At 37.1% G+C, this 23843-nt stretch overlaps 1 protein-coding gene across 6 annotated transcripts in view; it reads right to left on the bottom strand.

Annotated features, from left to right (window-relative positions):
• ROBO2 (roundabout guidance receptor 2) overlaps window positions 1–23843 on the bottom strand; it is a 593028-nt gene that overhangs the window by 268358 nt on the left and 300827 nt on the right. The gene's annotated exons all lie outside the window — the stretch shown is intronic.

The following is a 23843-nucleotide window of genomic DNA, read 5'->3' as shown; positions in this document are numbered from 1 at the left end:
CACTGAAATAATCTGTAACACCTACTGCTCAGAGTTGAAAAAAATAAAGAAAAAAAGAGAGTGAGGGAAAGAGAGAGAAAGAAAAGGGGAACTTTAACCCAAGAACTCTAAGTGTTTATAAGAAAATAAAGCACTAGTAATTCTATTAATTATTGAATTCTAAAAAATCCCCAGTTGTGATTTATCTTCATTACCCTTTATTTTCATTTTTTTCCTTTTGTGTTAATTTGTCGTCACATAGTTTGAAACTGTTTAAACATGATGTTACATTTTGGCCCCCTGTCTTTTAACCTTTTCCTCAATCTCTCCATTCTCCTCCTTTCCCACGACAGACAGAGAAAAAAGGTAACGGGCCAGCATTCCATGAAGCACTACATCCAGGTCAACGCTGTCATACTTCCAATAGGAAAGATCATTAAGAAGAAGAAGAAGTTTAAACAGCCCACTTTGCTAGTGTGTTTCAGCTTCTGAAGTAAAATTTGCTTATTTTTATTTCTTACAAAAAAGTAGGATTTTTTGGTTTGTGGCTGATTACAAGAAAAACAATTCAAATTCAGGTGGTTCACAGATGGCGTTTATTTTGGTCAATGTTTCTTGTTTGGTAAATCTAATATTAGTAGCCTCACTTCTCTACTGCTCAGAGGCTGAAAGTAAAAGTGTTGGAGCAGAAACTGACTATCCATTAAGTCCTTCCTGAATGTTACAGGGCAATCCAAGTAACTGCATCTCCCTGGGGACAGAAGGACAGATGATCTGCCTGGCTGAGAGGTGTAGGGTGCAAGCTAACAACTGAGTTGTCACAGAATCGAGATCCTCTCAGGGGACCTAGAAAGGCGAATGGGAGCTTGGAGCTGGCTGTCATTTAGCGGATGGGTTGGGAGTGGCAAGGCCAGGAAGGGGCTGATGGATAGAACCACGAGAGATCCACAGGAAGCAAAGAACAGACTCCACAGGAGTGAAGGAGTGCATTGAAAAGAGGTAGCAAGTCAAGTAGAGGAATTTCAGAGTGCCAGAGTTTAGAAGCATAATAATAGAGGTGATTCATGTATGGTGTGGAAAGATAAAAATCATTTAAGTTATTATTTTAAAAATTTCTGTCCAAATTGAGAATGTACAAAGATATTACTCCATATTTTACTTTAGCTAACAATATCACATTTCTTCAAGTTATAAAGCTCATATTCATTACAGTTAAGTAAATATTAAGTTAGACAATTTTGGGACAGTGTTAAGAGTCACCAATTTTTAAATTTTTTTATTGACTGCCTACCAGGGGCCACAAAACATGCTACATGCTTTGGATACAAAAATCAAGTCACCATACTTTATTTAAAGGTATCACAGATTGACAAAAAGACACACACATGTAACCAAATACATACGATAAAGCGTTGGTAAACATCTTAACTAAGCTATACGAAAGGATAAGGAAGTGACACCAAGGATAGATGGTAACCTTGACTGTTTCTGCATGCTGGGTCCAGGGAGGTATGATCAGAGAAGGCTTCACAGAAGTAACAATAATTGAACAGATTTTAAGTACAGATTTTATAGGCATCTATGTGGAAGCAACTACGTAGTTGACCAGGACATGGAATTACAAGACAGTCATAGAATCTATGATTGGCTCAGTGAAGACAAAGGGAAAATTCACTCACCTCAATCCCGTACAACCTACTTCAAATATCTTTACCTGTGTCTATATCTATGCCTATATTTATCCATATCTATATAGCCAATAAGATTACATAGATGTTGGTGTCAGACTTGGGTTCAAACCCTGGCTTTACCACTTAGTAGATACATGGCTTAGAGCTTTTTGAACTAGTTTCCTCATCTGAGAGTCTACATAAGGTCAGTGGTAAAAAGTAACAGCAGCACTGAAGCCAAATTTCCTATTTGTTGTTATTTTTTAAATTCTGGCTCGACTGTATCCTGGTTCTGTTGTTTTCTGGAGTAAATTCTGAAGTTCTCTGATCCCCAGTTCCCTTGTTCTGTAAAATGGGAATAGTAACATTACCTACCTCACAGGGGCTCAAAAAGTTAACGTACGTAAGGCCCTTAAAATAGCACCTGGTAAAGAGACAGTTCTCGATAAATATTAGCTGCATCTTCAAACTGAGGAGAATAATATTTACCTATTGGGTTGCAATAAGATTATAGTAATTTTTTAAAAATGCTACTTCCATTCTAACTTCAAATAAGGAAAGACAAGTTTTATGTATGCTATCTAAAAAAAAAAATAAGACATTCATCTTTCCAAAGTCTTGTTGCTAAGAACTAGACATAGTTGGCGCCACCATCTAAAGAATGCAACAGATAAAGCTTTCTTCCAGTAAATGTTAGACATGACCTAAATTACTGCAAAGAGGAAACTCCAGAGAGTCAGAGCAAAGAAAATAAAAAGTATCCCTCACCTCTGGCATATACCTGATTGTATCTTTCTGATTAGTTCTGAACTGCTTTGTTTTGCCGCCAGGCTGAAGAACTACGGCCATTAGTCACTGATATTAAGTACTGTTTATGTCCAACCTAATGGCAAAGGGTTAAAGTAAGGTACACAAAGGATTAAATGCCAAAAATCCTGGGTTTTCCTTTTGAAATGGACATACCCAACTAAATCAGATATCTGACTCCAATTACAGTAAGTCAATACCCTTCAGTCACTTTAACAACATGGTACACGGGCCAGACGTACTTGCCATGGATCATGGTCTCATATCTTTCATATGGTCTTGGGGACATAACTGACTTGTGTGTAAATGCCTACTGGATTTGTACTCCATAAATGGAACACAACAAACAAAACTCAGCTTGTATACGACATATAATGCAATGCTTATGCAGCCATAGAAATGAAGGAGGATGCTTGGGGGTACAGATATAGAAGGATCACTGTAATATATTAAATGAAAATTTCAAGGGTCAAAAAGATCATATATAAGATCATATTGACTTTTGTATAACAAAGGAGAGAAACTAATGTACCTTTTATATATGTATTTGCTTGTATATTCAGAAAATATTTTAGGAGGAATAACCAAGAATTCTGGAAAAAGCAACTGGATGGGTTCACAAGGTAATTTTTACTGTTTATTCTTTTATATTTTTGAATTTTGAATCAGATAAATGTATTTTATATTCAAAAATAAAGAAAAACAATATAGACTGAAGATATAATTAAATTTTCTAAAATAAGCTAGGAAATCAGCTTCTGGTCAAGCTCATAAATTGCTACATAAAATTAGGATTTTAGTGAACATGAACTTTTACCCTAAATACATTAAATTTACAAATGAAAAACCTGGCTTAGAAATTCCTGCTTAATGAGAATGAGGGAATAATTTGGGGTGACACTTTCTCATGGATACGGTAAGATTATTTTCAGGAAGGAATCGCATTTCATTTTGCTGAGTAGTATCATACTAATTGAATGGTAGAAATGGTAGAATTGGCAAGCAAATGGTCATTGGGCATAATGATAGCCAAAGTCAGTACGCATTTCTAGAGCTTCAGCTCCATGCCAAGCACTATGGTAGCACAGAGTATGTGCCCTTGAGGGACTTACTGTCTAATGGGTGGAGGGGCAGTTAGAGGTGCATAACATATGCAAGGAATTAAAATTCAGCAAGATTAAGGCAAGTTAAGTGTTGGACATTCTGGGCATACACAGCAAGGATATGCAACCAGCCTAAGGAGAAGAAGAAAGGGAAGGTGACTTTAGAATAGGCTTCGAGGGGGCCAGCCCGGTGGTGTGGTAGTTAAGTTTGAGCACTGTGCTTCAGCAGCCCAGGGTTCGCAGGTTCGGATCCTGGGCGAGGACCTACACATCACTCATCAAGCCATACTGTGGTGGCGTCCCTTATATAAAAAGTAGAGGAAGATTGGCACGAATGTTAGCTCAGGGCCAATCTTCCTCACTAAAAAAAAAAAAAAAAAAGAATAGCCTTCAGGAACCACACACGTAGACTTCTTTATGAACTCTTCATTGCTTATGATGTTTTAACCTTAATGTAAAATCAAGAGGAATTGTAGTTTGTGCAAATAAATTTTACAAAATGAAAGATAAATAACCCCTACTGTAATGCTGATTTGCTCTCTACAGTGGTATCTACAGGATCTGCTACCAGTGATATCAAGAAATATCTCTAAGGGAATATTTCCTGAACTGTGCCTAAATCGTTCAAAATGGATGCTAAGGAGACTTAGGATCTTCAGAGACAAAGACGGCATACTTGAGACAGCCATCTCTTGGTCTGAATTGGGTTCCCAGGCCTTCTTTGATCCCTTCAGGCTGGAAGATGGTAGTGTAATAATGGCTGTTTTCACTGAGCACTTACTAAGGGCTCTTAGCTACTATGGACCACCTCAGTGAGGTTACTCCTATGTGTGCAGAGGGGTGAGGGAGTATGAGCAGTGAGCAGCTGTAGGAAAAGGGTGTGGCTACAGTACAGTCTCTATCAAGTTTCTAGATAAATGCGTGGGAATCACTCACAGACAAATGTGTGTTTCTGAAGAAGAGTCGAGAACCTATGTTTTGCATACTATTGAGGCCCATTTAATACCTGATGACTCTTCTTTATAATTAGCTTAGCTTAGGGCTAGCCCAAAGCCAGCAGAAGGAGAGAAATAATAAAAATCAGAGCAGAAATAAATGGAATTGAGACCAAAAAAACAGTAGAAAGGATTAATGAAACAAAGAGTTGGTTCTTGGAGAAGTTAAACAAAATCGACAAACCCTTAGCCAGGCTTACTAAGAAAAAAAGAGAAAAGGCTCAAGTAAATAAAATTAGAAATGAAAGAGGAGAAATTACAATGGATACCATGGAAATACAGAGGATTATAAGAGAATACTATGAGAAATTATATGCCAACAAATTGGTCAATCTAGAAGAAATGGATAAATTCTTAGACTTATACAACCTCCCAAAATTGAACCAAGAAGAAATGGAGAATCTGAATAGACCAATAACAAGTAAAGAGATTGAAATAGTAATCAAAAACCTCCCAAAAAATAAAAGTCCAGGACCAGATGGCTTCTCCAGTGAATTTTACCAAACATTCAAAGAAGATTTAATACCCATCCTTCTCAAACTATTCCAAAAAATAGAGGAAGATGGAACACTTCCTAAATCATTCTATGAGGCCAACATCACCCTGATACCAAAACCAGGTAAAGACAATACAAAGAAAGAAAATTACAGGCCAATATCTCTGATGAACATTGATGCAAAAATCCTCAACAAAATACTGGCAAACCGAATACAACAATACATTAAAAAGATCATACACCATGATCAAGTGGGATTTATACCAGAGACGCAGGGATGGTTCAACATCCGCAAATCAATCAACGTGATACATCACATCAACAAAACAAAGAATAAAAACCACATGATCATCTCAATAGACGCAGAGAAGGCATTTGACAAGATACAACATTCATTTATGATAAAAACTCTCAATAAAATGGGAATAGAAGGAAAGTACCTCAACATAATAAAGGCCATATATGACAAACCCACAGCCAACATCATACTCAACGGGGAAAGACTGAAAGCCATTCCTCTGAGAACAGGAACGAGGCAGGGCTGCCCACTCTCACCACTCCTGTTCAACATAGTACTGGAGGTTTTGGCCAGAGCAATTAGGCAAGAAAAAGGAATAAAAGGAATCCAAATAGGTAACGAAGAAGTGAAACTTTCACTATTTGCAGATGACATGATTGTATATATAGAAAACCCTAAAGAATCTGTTGGAAAACTATTAGAAAAAATCAACAACTACAGCAAAGTTGCAGGGTACAAAATCAATCTACAAAAATCAGTTGCATTTCTATATGCTAATAATGAACTAACAGAAAGAGAGCTCAAAAAGATAATACCATTTACAATTGCATCAAAAAGAATAAAATACCTAGGAATAAATCTTACCAAGGAGGTGAAGGACCTATACAATGAGAACTACAAGACATTATTGAAAGAAATCCATGATGACATAAAGAAATGGAAAGATATCCCATGCACGTGGATTGGAAGAATAAACATAGTTAAAATGTCTATATTACCTAAAGCAATCTACAGATTCAATGCAATCCCAATCAGAATCCCAATGACATTCTTCACAGAAATAGAAAAAAGAATACTAAAATTTATATGGGGCAACAAAAGACCCCGAATAGCTAAAGAAATCCTAAAGAAAAAGAACAAAGCAGGAGGCATCACAATCCCTGACTTCAAAACATACTATAAAGCAATAGTAATCAAAACAGAATGGTACTGGTACAAAAACAGACACATAGATCAATGAAACAGAATTGAAAGCCCAGAAATAAAACCACACATATACGGACAGCTAATTTTCGACAAAGGTGCTAAGAACATGCAATGGAGAAAGGAAAGTCTCTTCAATAAATGGTGCTGGGAAAACTGGACAGCCACATGCAAAAGAATGAAAGTGGACCATGTGCTATCGCCATTCACAAAAATTAACTCAAAATGGATCAAAGACCTGAAGGTGAGACCTGAAACTATAAAACTCATAGAAGAAAATATAGGCAACACACTATTTGACATTGGTTTTAAAGGAATCTTTTCGGATGACATGCCTACCCAGACTAGGGAAACTAAAGAAAAAATAAACAAGTGGGACTTTATCAGATTAAAGAGCTTTTATAAGACAAATGAAACCAGAATCAAGATGAACAGACAACCAACCAGCTGGGAGAGAATATTTGCAAAACATACATCAGACAAGGGGTTGATCTCCATAATATATAAAGAACTCACACAATTGAACGACAAAAAAACAAATAACCCGATCAAAAAATGGGCAGAGGAAATGAACAGACACTTCTCCAAGGAAGATATACAGATGGCCAATAGGCACATGAAAAGATGCTCAACATCACTAATCATCAGGGAAATGCAAATCAAAACAACACTAAGATACCACCTCACGCCTGTTAGAATGGCTATAATCACCAAGACAAAAAACAACAAATGTTGGAGAGGATGTGGAGAAACAGGAACCCTCATACACAGCTGGTGGGAATGCAAATTGGTGCAGCCTCTATGGAAAACGGTATGGAGATTCATCAAAGAATTAAAAATAGCGGGCCGGCTCCGTGGCTTAGCGGTTAAGTGCGCGTGCTCTGATGCTGGCGGCCCGGGTTCGGATCCCAGGCGCGCCCCGAGGCACCACTTCTCTGTCCAACGCGAGGCCGAGTCCCACGTACAGCAACTAGAAGGATGTGAACCTATGACATACAACTATCTACTGGGGCTTTGGGGGGGAAAAAATGAATAAATAAAATCTTAAAAAAAAAAAAAAAAAAAAAAAGAATTAAAAATAGCGATGCCCTATGATCCAGCCATCCCACTACTGGGAATCCATCCAACAAACCTGAAATCAACAATCCAAAGAGGCTTATGCACCCCTATGTTCATTGCAGCATTATTCACCATAGCCAAGAAGTGGAAGCAACCTAAGTGTCCCTCGACAGACGATTGGATTAAGAAAATGTGGTATATATATACAATGGAATACTACTCAGCCATAAAAAAAGACAAAATCGTCCCATTTGCAACAACATGGATGGGCCTGGAGCGTATTATGTTAAGTGAAATAAGCCAGAAAGAGAAAGACAAACACTGTATGATCTCACTCATATGTGGAATATAAACCAACACATGGACAGAGAAAACTGGACCGTGGTTACCAGGGGCAGTGGGGGTGGGCACAAGGGGTGAAGGGAGTCATATATATGGTGATGGACAAACAAAAATGTACAACCCCAAATTTCACAATGTTAGAAACCATTAAAACATCAATAAAAAATAAAAAAAAAAAGTTCACCTTTTTAGTGTTCAGTCCTTAATTATTTATATGACAGCTGCTTGACATGACAGAAAGTAAAAGAAACAAACAAAAAGAAAAAGAAAAAAGAAGACAGACATCCTGTTGTCACTGGGAACTGAATGGAGGTTAAACACATCTACTCAGTGACAAGAGGCTCCAAGAAAACATTTTAGTTTCATCCAAATATCTTACCATCCTGAAAACAGGGTTGTTTCAAAGGAATTTTTGAAATCTTCTTTTACAGTGAAATACAAGGATTAAAACAAGAAGACAAGAAGTTACTGAGTCAAATATTGTTGCTGAATTATTTTTCGATTACAAAAGAATTCTATAATTATGATGAAAGCAAAATTTAAAGTTCAAAGTTACTCAGTCAGTACTAATTCAGCCAGTACTTCTCAGCTACTCTGTTAGTAAACCGGTAGCAAAGTATATTTAAACCAGTGGAGTAAAATCTATAAGAGCAACAGAAAATAATAGTCAGACTAAACTGAGAATCTGGCCATACAGAAAACTTCCAGAAAATAGACTCAGAGAGACTTTAAGGAAGCACAGTGAATTATACCAAATGCAGCAGTAATCCATAGAGAGGTTTAAATGACAATATTTTCCATTGAACACAATTCTTTAAGGCTCCGAAAAGGTCTATAGATCCTTAATTAAAAATAAATTGCTGACATGACAATCACACATTTTTAATAACTATTTACTTTTTATCCACAATCTATTTCCTAAGAAAAATCTTTCAATTCACAGAATTTATTCTAGTCATTCCAACTTATTATTGCCTTCTTGATTCAAACCCAGATTTCGAAGTTTATAATATTTTTGTTGAAAACACCTAGAGAACTAATAGAATGCACAACTGGCCTCATAATATTGAAGAAGGTATTCAGATTCTATTGGTTTGGTTTCTTTTAGTCCAATTTTTCTTATTTTCTTTGGTGTTACGGCTGGTATAATCATCCGAGAGAGAGAATGAGAATGCCAAGCACAAGCCCAGACAAGTACAAGGCAGGGGAGATGACCCTTTCTCCTTCCTTTGGATAAACCCACACTGAATTTTCTTCCTGGAGCGAGGGCTGCTGGCAGCTATAATTTCTCTGATACACACCATCAAAACATACATTTTTTTCAGTTCTCCTTTTCACCAGGAGGTAGATGTTCTGGAGAGAAGTAATTCACTTGACCTGATGCCACTCTCTGTACTCACTTTCAATTTTGATATTAATACTACTATTTTTAGGGAGTGTAGTTTCTTTATATGCTGAGAAATGCCTACAATTGATATATAATACTAATAAGTAGAAAATAAAGACCAAGGCTTTTTTTTATGTCAGTAAAACTTAAGCCAATTAGATAGATAGATAGACAGATAGATAGATAGATAGATAGATAGATAGATAGATAGACAGATAGATATAAAGATATAGAGATATATAAACACACATTTACATACAACCAATAAAAGTTAAAATGAACTCCAGAGGCAATATCATTGGTTTCTAGTTGATTCATCATTATAAATCACTAAGATAGAATAACACTGGAAAAGATATAACTAAATACGGCCTGATAGTCTCTGCAAATTTTTCCCCTAATCAATACTGCCTTGTCCTTCCCAAATTAAAAAAAAATCTAAAATTATAAGCATGTTTTGCTTTAATTATGACTTTATTATAATAAATTCACTTCTCATCCATGATTTTAACATAACTGATTGGGTCAGTGGGAAAAGTATATGCCACCTTCACTTCACCTAAACAGATAACTTTAGTAGTTAATACAGTAGCGCATTCACTTCTTGAACTGTCAGCTGTCAAAAAACACCATTAATATGGGCCGGCCCTGTGGCTTGGTGGTTAAGTGCGCGCGCTGCGATGCTGGCGGCCCGGGTTCGGGTCCCGGGTGCGCAGCGAGGCACCACTTCTCTGTCCAGCCTGAGGCCGAGTCCCACATACAGCAACTAGAAGGATGTGCAGCTGTGACATACAACTATCTACTGGGGCTTTGGGGGCAAAAAATAAATAAAATCTTTAAAAACAAACAAACAAAAAAAAAAAAAACACCATTAATAAATAAGGAAGTAAATATGATTTATGAAAAAGAGAAGCTGGGCTTATAACTCCTTTAGTAATAAAGGCTTAATCCCTGCCAATCATTCTATCTTAAGAGGAAGGAACTGCATTTAACATAAATCCAATGATAACAGTTTTCACCCAAACTACAAGCAACCAGCAATATTCTCCTCTATGGCTACACCAATTCTCTCTACTGAAAGAGAATTGCATGTTTCCATTCAAGGTGGATAAAAATTCAACTTTAGGGGCCAGGCTGGTGGCTTAGTGGTCAAGTGCGCACGCTCCACTACTGGTGGCCAGGTTTGGATCCCAGGCGTGCACAGACGCACCACTTCTCTGGCCATGCTGAGGCGGTGTCCCACATACAGCAACTAGAAGGATGTGCAACTATGACATGCAACTATCTACTGTGGCTTTGGGGAAAAAAAAGGAGGAGGATTGGCAATAGATGTTAGCTCAGAGCCGGTCTTCCTCAGCAAAACGAGGATTAGCATGGATGTTAGCTCAGGGCTGATCTTCCTCACAAAAAAAAAAAATTCAATTTGAATTAAACTTGTGTAAGAATAGTATAGTGTTCCTTTGCAAAGTTGGAAGAAACAGTTATTCTATAGTTTTGAGCAACTTAGCTTTATAAATTTACTAGTGACAGTTGTTTTATGCGCAATGAGATGATGATCTGTAGTCCGAGAGATTAATACTTTTCAGCTTTAGTATGGTGCCCCATCTATTTCCTTCTTGCCTACAAACTATAAATGGCATAGAAATGTAACATTTGTGGAGGAATCTTATCATGAAACTCAGAGATGGAAAAAAAGTTGAAGCTTCTTTTAGTAACTCAAAATTGACTGTGCCTTTCTTTTCTGTTTAATATCTTCTTCCTCATGTAGGAATTGACTATGCATAAATCTGACACTTTTTAATAATGCTCTTTTCTTTTCCTTTCTTCTTCACTCCCTCCCTCCTTCCATCATTCTCTCTTTCTCTTTCTTCCTATCTCCTTTAATATAGTTTGTATGGTCTACATTCTTTCTGTAGCTATGGATATGTACAGAAGGACAATGCAAAACCAGTGACGTGGATTAAGATTTTGTGGTTCATAAAAGGTGGAACGCTCCAGTTATCCACCCAACAAAGATCCTGGAAGAGGAACAGATGAGAAAATATAAATCACCTGTAATTGTTGGCAGTGTAACATTCTGTTATTACAAGTGGTTCCCTGAGCAGTTGGCTGGTTTTGCATTAAACAATTAGTTTAGTTGAGTTGGCTAGTAAGTGATGAACGAAAGTGTTTGCTCGTAAATCATGTGTATAAACTATGACCCAAATGACCAGATGTAGGTTTGTTAACTAAAATAGTTACCAAGTCATTCTTACATTTCTACATAAATAGCATATTATGTGGCTATAGAAAACAAATTGTATTTTGAGCTTCTTTTTTCTTCTTTATTAAAGTAGCACTTTTAAAAGCATTTTCATCTTGGATTGTTTCTTAAGAAGACTCACATCATGAGAACCAAGGTTTGCCTGTGTTGCCTACACTATGTATATGCTAAGTACTGTAGATTATCTCATTGAAGATTTCCAAAAAGCCCTAGCAGGTAAATACTATAAATGAGAATACTGTTAAGTAACCTGCTCAATTACACACCTAGAATGAGGCAAAACCAGGATTGAAACTCAAAACTAACTGATTCTGATGTCTATGTTCTTAAAGAACATGCTACATTACTTGTAGCAGATTAGGAAGAGACAAAGAGAGAGAGAAGAGAGAGACTGAGAGAGGACAGATATGGATTTAGAACGTGGGCTTTAACCTATAGTACCTAAAAAAGTAGTTATAGAGAAGACATACTCATTGAAACAGGTAAATAATCATCTAGAAAAGTATATGATTATGTTCTGAGATGACTTTTATGAATGGCTTTGCGCTATCAATAGTTTTCTCATAAATGAGATTATGCACATGAAATTGCTAAGCTTGATATCTATAACATAAGATGTTTTTAAGGGCTATTCAATGAATTTGAATTTAGAAGTTTAATTCTTGATTCACTCTTACCATTATCAATATAGAGCCAAAAAAACATTATCACCTCCTTTATTTCTTTTACTTTCCTCATTATGTCTGCTCTTTTTCCAGGACTCACTGCCAACAAAACTTCAACCCCTGCTGACTGAAATACACTGCAACCTCAAATATGCCAGAACTTTGCTGAATACTCCCAGCCCCTTTCCCTAGACTAGCTAAGGCAGAGACTCACAAACTTTTTCCATAGAAGTCTAGATGGAAAATATTTTAGGATTCATGGGTCATACAGTCTCTGTTATCAACTCTATCTCTGCTCAACTCTGCTGTTTTACCAAAAAAGTATGAAATAAATAAGTCTGGCTGTGTTCCAATAAAACTTTTTTTATAGACACTGACACTTGACTTTCATTGCATTTGTATGTGTCCCAAAACATTATTCTTCTTTTAATTTTTATTCAACTATTTAAAAATATAAAACTATTGTTAGCTCACAGGCCATACAAAAAATGGCAGTGGGCTAGACTTGGCATTTGGCCATTGTTTGCTGACTCTTGATCTAAACCACAGACTTCCATAGGAACCAAGTTGGAATGAGCTCACTGCACAGTCCAATATACCTGACCTGCAAGGTATCAAGCTTCAGTGAGCCCAAGAAGGAAGGGGGCAACAAACAGCTGCAGCAACAGAAACAAAATGAGAGAGAGGGTGGCAACTAAGAAAGGGCTTCAATACCTTGGTAGGTCAAGTTCAGAGGCTTCAGTTTGCATGCACAGAAAGATCTTCCATCGATATGCTGAGAAGTGATCAGGCTCATTCCCGCTACTAAAGAGACTTCAATGTAATGTGAGATACACCAAAAATTTGAACTCAGTTTTCTGAGTAATGCAACATGATGATTCCCTTCTACATACAAAGGCTAGAACTATCTGAAGATGACAAAGCACATATCTAGATCTAGAATCAAAACTCAGTATTTCTTGGATATGCTCCAATAATTTTAAATTTTGGCTCTTCTTTTGGTGCTTTTTCAGATCATCACAATTCTGTTATGACAACACAACCATTACTTCAGACATATTACAATAGATTTGAGAGCATTACAGCTTTCTGAGAAATAGCATGGTCTCCTTAATCAGTTTTGCATCACTCTACTTGCATCAACAACAGATTTAAACACAAAGTTTTAGGTGGTTTTGCAGATGGATGAATTCATTCATCAGATGTCAATTATTAATGGTTTCACAATGTATAGATGACCCTTTTCAAATATCACTGTTGCCAAACACTAAACTCCAATACATTAACCACAGATGCCCATCTTTTCACCTACATACATAGGTCAACGAATAATTCTTTGTAAAAATGTGACTCTTGGGACAAAGTAAACTCTACCCTATCTGATAACTGGACAATCTCATACTTTATTTGGCTTGAGACTGTCTGTGGAAACCTGAGTCAGCCCTTCCAATGGACAGTCTAGTATCCTCTTGCAAAGAATCAACATCAAAACTCCAAAAAACTTTGAGAGCTCAAATTATCCCCTTATTTCCCACATAGCTCTGTGGGATCCAGTAGTGATGAACATGCATTTCTCTGTGGCCTTGTAGAACTGAAAGTCCCATGTGAGTTATTCTTGAAACACTGTTCTCTGCTTTTGGCCCCCTGTGCCTTCTGGCAAAGTCTCTTCTTTCTATCTATAAATTGTGCATAGCTAGCCCTAGAAAGGTACCAGAAAAGCACCCACACTTTCAGGAAAGTATGCAACTTGCCTTAAAAGTGCTCAGTTATGGCCTACATCCACATACCTACTAAAATAACTTCAAGTTTTATGTGACTATCTCTTGGATTTCAAGAGACTATTATTCATTTCCAGAACACTTATACTGCCTCAGGATGGGGCAGCATCTCCCTTGGAACACAATTTGTGAAAATCTGCTGCAGATCAGGACCTGGACTAGAGTGAGAGCAGTGAGGCACGTAAGACGCAAAATTTAAAGAGACACTCATTCTAGGGTCCTGCATGGCACCACATGAGCCTGTGAGTGAGTCCTTCATTAAACTCTACACCCTGGGCCCCTCATTCTTAAGAAGGTGCTCACTCTCAGGGCTGTCCAAGAAGAGGGTCAGTAGTTCGTGACCCAGAGTGTGAATGCCTCCTTAAGACTGCATCCCAGGTACTGCACTACCCTAGCCCTGCTGTCGTCATACTCAGAGGGCCCTGCTCTGACTACTTTCCTGAACGAACATTATGCTCTCTATATCTTTTATACGTTAAGTCGTAATACCACCAGTGTTGGAGGGATTTGTAGCCAGAGTCTATAACCCCAATGCAAGATAACATTTTAACACTCTGTAGGTACGAAATAGGTAGTTTTTGAATTAATAAACTAATGTAAAGTGATTTTACAAGTATTCTCTGACAAAAGATTATACTATAAGTGTATCCATATATATGAATATCATTAACTCTAAGAGAAAAACCTAACTTTGATATTTCTAGTGAGCACCGAAAACCTTTTGTGATATTAATTGATCAATTTGCAAAGAAAAGAAGTATCTTCACATTTCAAATATAAGTAGGTAAATGTATTGAAATTATCTCAAAAGATAGAGGACACAAGATATAAAGAAAGCATAAATATGGAAGTATGCACAGACACGTGAAAATGAGTTTGCACCTCAAGTGAGCATATTATCTAGTATTTTGAACATTAGTGTATCCAGCAAAGTATAACATTAAATACAGTATATCCAGAGAAATAACAGCTAATGGGCAAACAATCCCTGGAATTCTGTATAGCTGCTGGCCACTGATGAGCAGATTCAAGGTTCAAATATTTTTCTTTTTGTTCAATTTCATGTCAGAGACAAACTCACTTCAGATTTCCAGAGTTTGTCATAATACAAACAAAGTTTTCAAATATATAGGCACATATTAGGTGTCTATATTACACATACACAGGTATACATAAACATATATGAATGGATAATAAATGTTACCTGTACACTTGGAGGGTTAATTTTGGTTTTCTTTTTAAAAATGACAAAGGCTAAAATGTATTTGACCCTACAAAGGGTTACAATAAGAAAAAAAGGAAAATGATGATCGAAATTTAGTATGGACAAAACATAAAGCATCAAGATGTTTGAGTATTATAAGCTATGTTCTTGAAGACTTATAACCAGAATCTGTTTAACAAACACTTGATAAATGCTCCAAGAAAATGTTTACATGAAGAGAAATATTAGACAAGGTAGATAACAATAAAAGCATCACCTTATTCAGAAAATGCACATTTCTTGACTTCTGTAATAGGTTAACATTCTTTGATGGAAGAAAAATTAAGTTTCCATAAAACTGTATTACCATCCAAAAACTCATTTGCCATTTCCACTAAAGACTTTTATAAAATTCTGAAGTTCACTAGTCAAATATTCACATAAAGAACCACTAGTGATGTACTGTAGGTGTCAGACATTGGTAAATCCTAGCACTCTAAGAGTTAACATGAGAGCAGAATCCCTTTGAGAGGATAAACAGAATAAAGTTCTGGAAGCTAGAGGTAATATTTCAACCACAGAGTTTATTACACACAGTTTCATTGCTAAGCATAGTGTGTCCCACGGAACCACAGAAAATTACTATTGCTGTTCTTGAAGGTTGAGACTCCATCTCCTCCTGATAATTCCTTAGTAAAATGAAGAAAATGTCTCTTGGCATCTTCACAACACCCTTAATTTTTCATGTTGAATGTCATTTTTTTTATTACTCATCTAACAAAACCATCAAGAGCTCAGTTATTAACCTTACTGAGTTATTATTGTTATTATCTTCTTCCAAAGTGGAAGAAGATTCTCAGTGTGTGTATTAGAAACCAGCTATCACTTATCCGGTGGGAGGTGAGGGAAGGGGGTAGGGGAAGAGAAGCTACACTCCCAGGATGCTCATAAGGATACAGATACGAAGGAATACACTAGTCATCACCTTAGAAAATGGACACTTGTGACTCACCAACTTTTCACTTTAGTGAAATAAGAATTGTGCACAGATTTCTTTTTGTAGATTTTAGCATATGTATACACACAGGAACATGATCACACAGTACCTTGGTGTTCTTTGAACTCCAAAATGCAGCGTGTCCACAGAATCAACAGTGGGCAATGAGAATATAACCAGGAAAGTGCTAGGCTTTCAAGGCTGAGCAGAAATCCCCACACCAGACGATTTGTGTTTTCTAGAAGACTTGCAAGTTTCTTCCAACTATTTCTTTCTAAAGGTCATGGGTGGATGAGTGAATTTATTGTAATATATACTTCTTTTCAGAAACTCAACAGAAAAAATCACTTTGTACTCTCATTTGGGTTATCACAACAATAGCAGAATATAATCATTTGGACCGCTCTGTTACCTGATTGTTTTATGCTAAACTGTTCTTTACAAAGAGGTGAAGGAAAAAAAGAATAATTTTTCTCACTCAAAAGTACTTTTTTAGTCCTTGCAACTCCCTTGCATTGCAGATATTTAAAATTTTGCTGGTCAATACTTTCCTTTCCCCCATAATGAAATACCTTGTCTAATATTTGGTTTAGAAATTCTATTCACATCTCCATGTCCTCAGGTTGGTTAGAATAATTCACTAAAGGCATTTTAATTGAGTCTGGGGCATACCATGAGTGCATTCTCATATTAGCACAAAAATGTGAAAATGATTCACAATTCACTATGAATTTTGTTACTGCCCAGGTGAAAGGTTTGCATGTAACCAGGAAATCTGGAATTCCTTTCCACATCTAACTTGTCTGCTGAATCTCAGAGGTGTTACACAAAGTGAATATTAAACAAAGCAATGAGTCATTCTAAGAAGATAGGGCAATCCTGTACAGTCTAGTTGTAGGGAGGGGACAACTACTGAGACAAAGGTCTATTATAGCCACTGAAGGGACCAACAACCCATCAAAATGGCACAAAGATTACTTTAAACTGAAACCATCTGAACAAACCACAGCTGCAGAAAGAAACTTTGCCTAAACTTAAGCAGAGCCTCCTGAGAATACGGTGCCCATTAAACTCCCCTCCAAGGAAGTTTTCTGGTTGTGAGAAAACTGACCCTCAGCACTGAGAAGGTACGAATTCAGCTGCCATAAACCCCCTCTGGAGGAGCTTCCAGCCAGGAAGAAGATTGCCCATTAGCTTCAGGATGAAAATGTCTAACGGAACCTTCCATACGTTCCCACTGAAGCCACAAATCCCTCATTTTTGTTAAGCTGGTATACAAACCCTGACCCTTGGCTATTCAGTTAGTTACTCTCTACTGAGAACTCCCGCATGCATGTCAATTAAAATTTTTCTCCTCTTAATCTATCATCAGTTATTTTGCAGGTCCCCAATCACTTGGAGTTGGGGGATGATGTTTTCCTCCCAGCACCATGCTAGAAATTAAAAGCATTATCTCATTAAATAATCTCAATAAATATGAATAAATTATTATTTTTTCATATTATATTCCCTATTTACTAACCAGTAAATTGAAGCTTAGAGAAACTGTTTGCCCAATGTTATATCAGCTGGTATGTGGTAGAACCAGTATTCTGACCCCAAAATGATCCTCTTTCTCATATTTACTTCCTTATCCACAGAGCCTCTGATATGATTCTTATTGACTCTCTCCTTTATAGTTTATCAGTGTTTTCCAAACTTTTCCAAGTCAAGGCACATATATAAGATGATAATATGCTGTTACTGCCCACACCAAGAGAAATGAAAGAGGCTACTTGTATCTATATGTGAGGACTATGGTCAGGCCACCCAAAGCCCCAACAAACCTCTGTCCCAGCATCCCAGGGCTAACATGTACCTTGTCTGCGAGGTCAGCCACACTCACTGGGAAGCACCAGACTAGATAACATCAAGCATCATAGAGCACATAGTTCAACTAGTGGTGATGGGAAGCAGTGCTGACAGCCACCTTAAGATATACAGATAATAATAATATCAGAAAATACCAAAGAAGTGAAGAAAATACAGGACCTACTCAGAATGGGAAGATATTGGAAAGACTTCAGAAATTAAGTGTAATAGAATAGAAGTCAGCCCCTGCCGGCTTTGTTGGTGTCACTGAGTTAATTGATATTGGCCCAGTCAAAAGTTAGCATAAGGGAAGCCATCTTATAGAAGGAAAGCCATGTATGACCCTGACTCACCAGCCCCCTTTAGAGAATACTCTAGTCTGCACGTAGCCTAGATGATTAAGCTCCTGTCTCCAGGAAGATATGCATGCCTTCTTAGTTTTATGGCCCTTGCTTACGCATAGACCTCACTGCTACAACAAGGTGCTAACTTTGTTCTTTAAGTTTCCTCAGGAGTGTAATGACCTCTGGGAAGAAAGTTCCATGCTGGTATCCATCACTGGTGACAGAAGAAAGAGATGATATGGCATCTCAATGTCTGCCACACCAGATGATCGACATTCCACGACTCCCCTTTTTAGCCCATTTTCCCACGTATAAGTCTCTCAAGATTTTGCAGTTGTAAGATGGTTCTCTCAGACATTAGTCCCCCATCTTCCACTTTGCTGGCAAGCTGTAATAAAGCCCTTTCTCTCCTACCACCTTGCCTCTCGACTGTTGGCTTATCTTGCGGTGAGCTGACAAATCCCACCCACCCTCCCACCCTCCTGCCCCCCTGCTTGGGTGGTTACAGCTTCAATTGCCTGGTATAACCTGGTAATTATCAATTTTCTAGTTCTCCCCGAAATATTTTTTGATGTTATTCAATATTTCCATATGGATGTTTCAGAGACATGACACAACCCAACATCTCCCAATTCATGCTTTCTCCCTTCAAACAGAAGCCTGTTTCAGGGAATGGCCCTACCATCCATCTCTCCACCTATACAGATCAGAAACAGGAGATCTTTGGACACCTATCTTCCTCAGCGTCCATACTTAAGCCATTAACATTTCTTTTAATTTTCCTTCCAGCATAGCTCTCAGAACCACCCAATTCTCCCCTAGTAACTAGAATATGGAAGATCGCTGTCTGTTTTTGTATAGCCCACCAGATAAGGATGGCTTTTACATCTTGAAATGGTAATTTTTTTACCATTTTACCAAAAAAAGAATCAAGAGACTACTATATCATGACACAGGAAAATTATATGAAATTCAAATTTTAGTATCAATAAAAAAAGTTTTATTGGAACACAGCCACACTTCTTCATTTACAAATCATCTATGAATGCTTTTGCACTACAAACCAAAGCATTAAGAAGTTGCAACAGAGTACTTGTATGGCGTGCAAATCCAAAAACATTTATAGACGGCCCTTTACAGAAAATTTTGCCAACCTCTGTTGTAGACTATCATAATCTTTCGGATGGAAGGATATACTGGCCACCCAGGAAATGGTTTCTACACCTTCCAGTCAGCTCTAATCGCCTCTCCTTCAAGTAGCTAGATTCACCCTTTCAAATGTAAATCTTATTATTCTCTTAAAGCCCTGTGAAGTCTTCCCATTGTTTTTTACAATAAAGATCAAAATGGCCTAGGCTGGGTCCGACTTTATCCGGTTACAGACTTCCTCTGCTGCCTTCTTAGTAACACTTTTACTGCTCACTGGATTTCAACCACAGATGCCCTTTTCAATTCCTTTGCTCTTAAGGCTTCCATCTACATGAAATCCACACCCTTTCCTCACCTGCTCTTTGCCCAAGTTAGTCTCATTTACCCTTGGGTTTTAGCTCAAATTTCACTGCTTCAGGGAGTTCTTAATGACCCTCTCTCTCCAACACATTAGTTGGGCCCCTGTCCTACGGTATCCTTCTCCTTTACTGTACTTATAATAGTTTACTATATACTTGTGCGTTTATTTGATTAATGTTCTTCTCCATGAGTTGCAAACTTCATGAAGGCAGAGATTGTTTGTTTTGCTCATCCCTTAAGCCTGACATTTTAGCTACTCAGTGAACATTTGGGAAATAAATTAATGAATGAATATTAACAAGATCCTCATTTGTATTTACCCCTTATTTAACATTTTTAAACTAATAACTTTTTCAATACTTCTTTCCTTTAAAGTAGTATGGCCAGATGAAAATAAAGTAAATAAACAAATACATAAAACAGAATGACCTGTGAAATTTGAATTTAAGATGAATAATTTTAATACTTTTGAATATAAGCATGTTCCATGCAAAAAACTTTGTCCCAATACTAAGAAAAAAGCTATTTTTTGTTTATCTGAAATTCACACTTAACTGGGCATCCTGCATTCAACCTGGCAACCCTACTTTAAAGAGGTCTCTAACGAAAATTAAATTTGGTTTGGTTACTGAGGTTCTCACTAGGCGTTAGCATAAACAGATGAGAAAACTATCAAAGAAGGTGCCTGATAGAAAGGAAAGAATAGAGTATTTTAAACTAATAATGCTTGCCTATGGAATTGACAAGGTATAATCTTAGAAATAAGAAAATCACCAGAATTAAAAACAAGCAAACCACCAACAAACTAATCTAATCAGAAAAACAAAAAGCAAGGCTAAGAAAATATGCAGATAAAAAAAATTTAGCAACTAGCTCTGAGTCCCTATGAAAACCTTTGGATCCTATGGAAAATATAAAACATAATGAGATGGAAGTGCAGAGAATAAGATGGAGAGTAGGTGGGGATGGGACCCAGGCACAGCAATTTGTTTGGCAGGGAGGGGAGACGGGGGCGGTCCTGAAGCTTTGTGAACATAAAAGTCACTTTGCTTCTTAGAATATATGTTTAATTTGAAATTAAAGCTAATAATAGATCACATGTCACAGTTTTCTGTCTGTAACTCAAAAAAAAAATCAGTGGAAAAAAAAGTCTCCTAGCATGCTCAATGCTTATATAAGGCTTGCACTAAACTATCATAAAGGAGTTTATTGATAAAATACCACTACTTGTCACTATCTGTCCAAGCTCAAGGTAACATTTTTAGCATTTAATAATAACACATGCTGACAAAGTTCATTGATTTTAACTACCTAAACCGATTTATTTTTACCTATTCGCCATACTCCCTCTCCACCCTTCATCTCAAAAAAAGTCAAAATGTGTGATCAATGAGTTTTTGTTTTATACAAATTAATTTTCTACAGGTGTCATATTCTTGGCTACTTATGGGTAAATTTGGGCTTCTAAATTTTGGTGGGGTTTCAATACATTCTAATTCTTGCAAATTAGTGCATTTGCAACTAGAATATCTAAGCAGCTCCCCCTACACCTCCCATTCCAACACCCAGCTCCCTGCCTTGGATGACTAATGAAGAGTTAGTCAGGCCTTTGGATGCTAGCATTACGGTACGTGCTCCAGTGGAAACTGGGGGATTCCATCCCTAGCAATACTGGGAACTGAGTACTTCAGTTTCTACACTTAGCACCTATGTATCCTCCTATTTCTTTGATCAAAGGACTGAATTAACAAAGCTGTATTTAAAACGTTTTCTTTTCCTGAGTAATCTATAGTTGTCTTTTCCACACTATCTGTTCTGGTGGGCAACCCAACCCATCACACACTGACACTCTCCCAGGTATGGTATTCTTTAGTGATCTTTGATTTCTGAAGGCTCACTGGACAGGGATAATTGATGAGTACTCCGGGGAGGCGCATCTGAGGTCTCTAAATCAGCATAGGTAAATTTTGTTTTTCTAAAACATGCTTTCTGCCCAAAAGGACAGACACACACATTCATCTGCTTTCTACATTTTATTGTTATGCTATAAGGTTCTGAAATAATCTCTCTCTTTTGAATTTCACTTGATCACACTCCAACCACGATGTATAATAGTTCCCAGCCCTCTAAGCTGACAGAGAAATGCATTTTCCATTACTGCTCCCATCCCTGCCTGCCCAGGCAGATTTTCCCAGGTGCTTCGGCTTTTGCAGTTCAATGAACGTGTCCCTGAGAAGCGAACAAAACTCAGTTGTCTTCTTGTTTCTTTTGCATCTTTTTCCAAGAACATTTGATTCCTATTTAGATACTTGTGCATTGCTTTCTATTCATGATGGGGCAGGAAGTCAGAGTGAGAAAGAGTGCTAATCATTTTCCACGAGAAAAACAATTTTGTTTCTAGTAAGGCTTCCAGCCAGAGAAGAAAACAAAACAAAACAAAATGGAACAACTAAATAAAAACGAACAAAAACATACTCAGTGACAGCTTTTCCTACAATGACTGCATGTCTTGTAGGCCTACTGTAACAATTTACCTCACCAAGAGGTTATTTATGCAATAACTTGTTTGACTTGAATATTATAAACTAATCTGAATAAAGAACTTGAGGAAAGGTAATGCACTTTTATGCCACTGGCTTTTTTACTGGTGATATTTTAAAAATCTCTTTTCCTAAAGAAATTATCTAGATATAAAATCTCAGTACATAGTAATAAATGTCAATGATTTAAATTGTGTACACTATTCAGAAATAAAGCATAGCATATATAGATGCATATGGATATATATGTCTAGTTATTTCTATTTTAACATAATTTTAACTTTTTTAATGCTGAATATCTACCAAGCTGAAGAGTGAAACCTGAAATTTATAAAGATTTCCTTATTTTGTTTTCCCGTTGTTGTGGGTTGAATTGTCTCCCACAAAAGGGTATGTTGAAGTCCTAACTCCCACTACTTCAGAATGTGACTTTATATGGAAACAGGTTTGTAGCAGAGATAATTAGTTAAGATGAAGTCATACTAGAGTAGAGCGGGCTCTTAATCCAATATGATCAGTATCCTTATAAAAAGATGTGAAGATATGAGGAAAGTTTGCCATGTGAAGATGGAGGCAAGGATTGGAGTTAGACAGCTGCAAGCCAAAGAATGCCAAAGATTGACAGCCACCAGCAGAAGCTGGGAAGAAGCAAGGAAGGAGTCTACCAGAGTCTCAGAGAGAGCATGGCCCTACTGAAACCCTGATTTCAGACTTCTAGATTCCGGAATTTTTGGCAGACAATAAATTTCTGTATTAAGCCAATCAGTTTACTGTACTTTGTTATGACAGTCCTTGAAAACTAATACACCTGTTTATCTCTCAATATTTCTAGTGAGGATAAAATCTGAAATAGGGTCTTTTTGACAATACATTGGTTCTTTCTTAAGCTTGAAGTAGCAGTTCAAGAGTAGAAATACAAGTACTTCACACCCATCCTAATTAAACCTTTCAAAGGTTTAATTCTCTGGTGATTTTCTTTTCAGAAAGGAAAGTAGTTAGCCTGCACTTCTTCCCTACTTTTTCTCAAATCTTGCGTCCTATTTCCCTACCTCATCTCCTAGTAATTCATCTGCTTTAGGGCTAGCACCAGGCTCCTCCACATTTCCTTTCCCAACAGAAAAATTGCATTTGGTGACAGAAAAGGGAGGTTAAGAGTTGGGGCTTTCGAGGGAGTCAGAATGCTTGGGTTCATATCTTAGTTCTATCATTTGATTACTGGGTGACCTTGGATAAGGTTCTAAACCCATCCAGGTCCGTTTGTCCCACCTGTGATTCATAGAGTTGTTGTAAGGATTAAATGATAAAATATACATAAGCATTTGCAAAGTGTTTAACATACAGTAACTTCTCAATAAATGTGACTTATTGTTTGTATTATGATAATTCAAGAGAAATTACACTGGTATCACCTTGTTCCAGACTAAATACTTCTCTCCCCACCCCCAATTTTAAGCAATATTTATCATATTTCCTCAAAGTACTTCCTAATTTCTACTTTAGTCTTCATCTAAGCAAAATATAAAGAACATGTGGTATATATATAAATAGATACACACAATGAGATTTTATTTAGCCATGAAAAAGAAAGAAATACTGCCATTTCTGACAACATGGATGGACCTTGACGGCATT

This window comes from Ceratotherium simum, chromosome 27 (genome assembly GCF_057802395.1).
Source record: "Ceratotherium simum simum isolate JZ-2026a chromosome 27, ASM5780239v1, whole genome shotgun sequence".
Classification (NCBI taxonomy): domain Eukaryota; kingdom Metazoa; phylum Chordata; class Mammalia; order Perissodactyla; family Rhinocerotidae; genus Ceratotherium; species Ceratotherium simum.
This window is presented reverse-complemented; position numbering and strand designations above follow the sequence as displayed.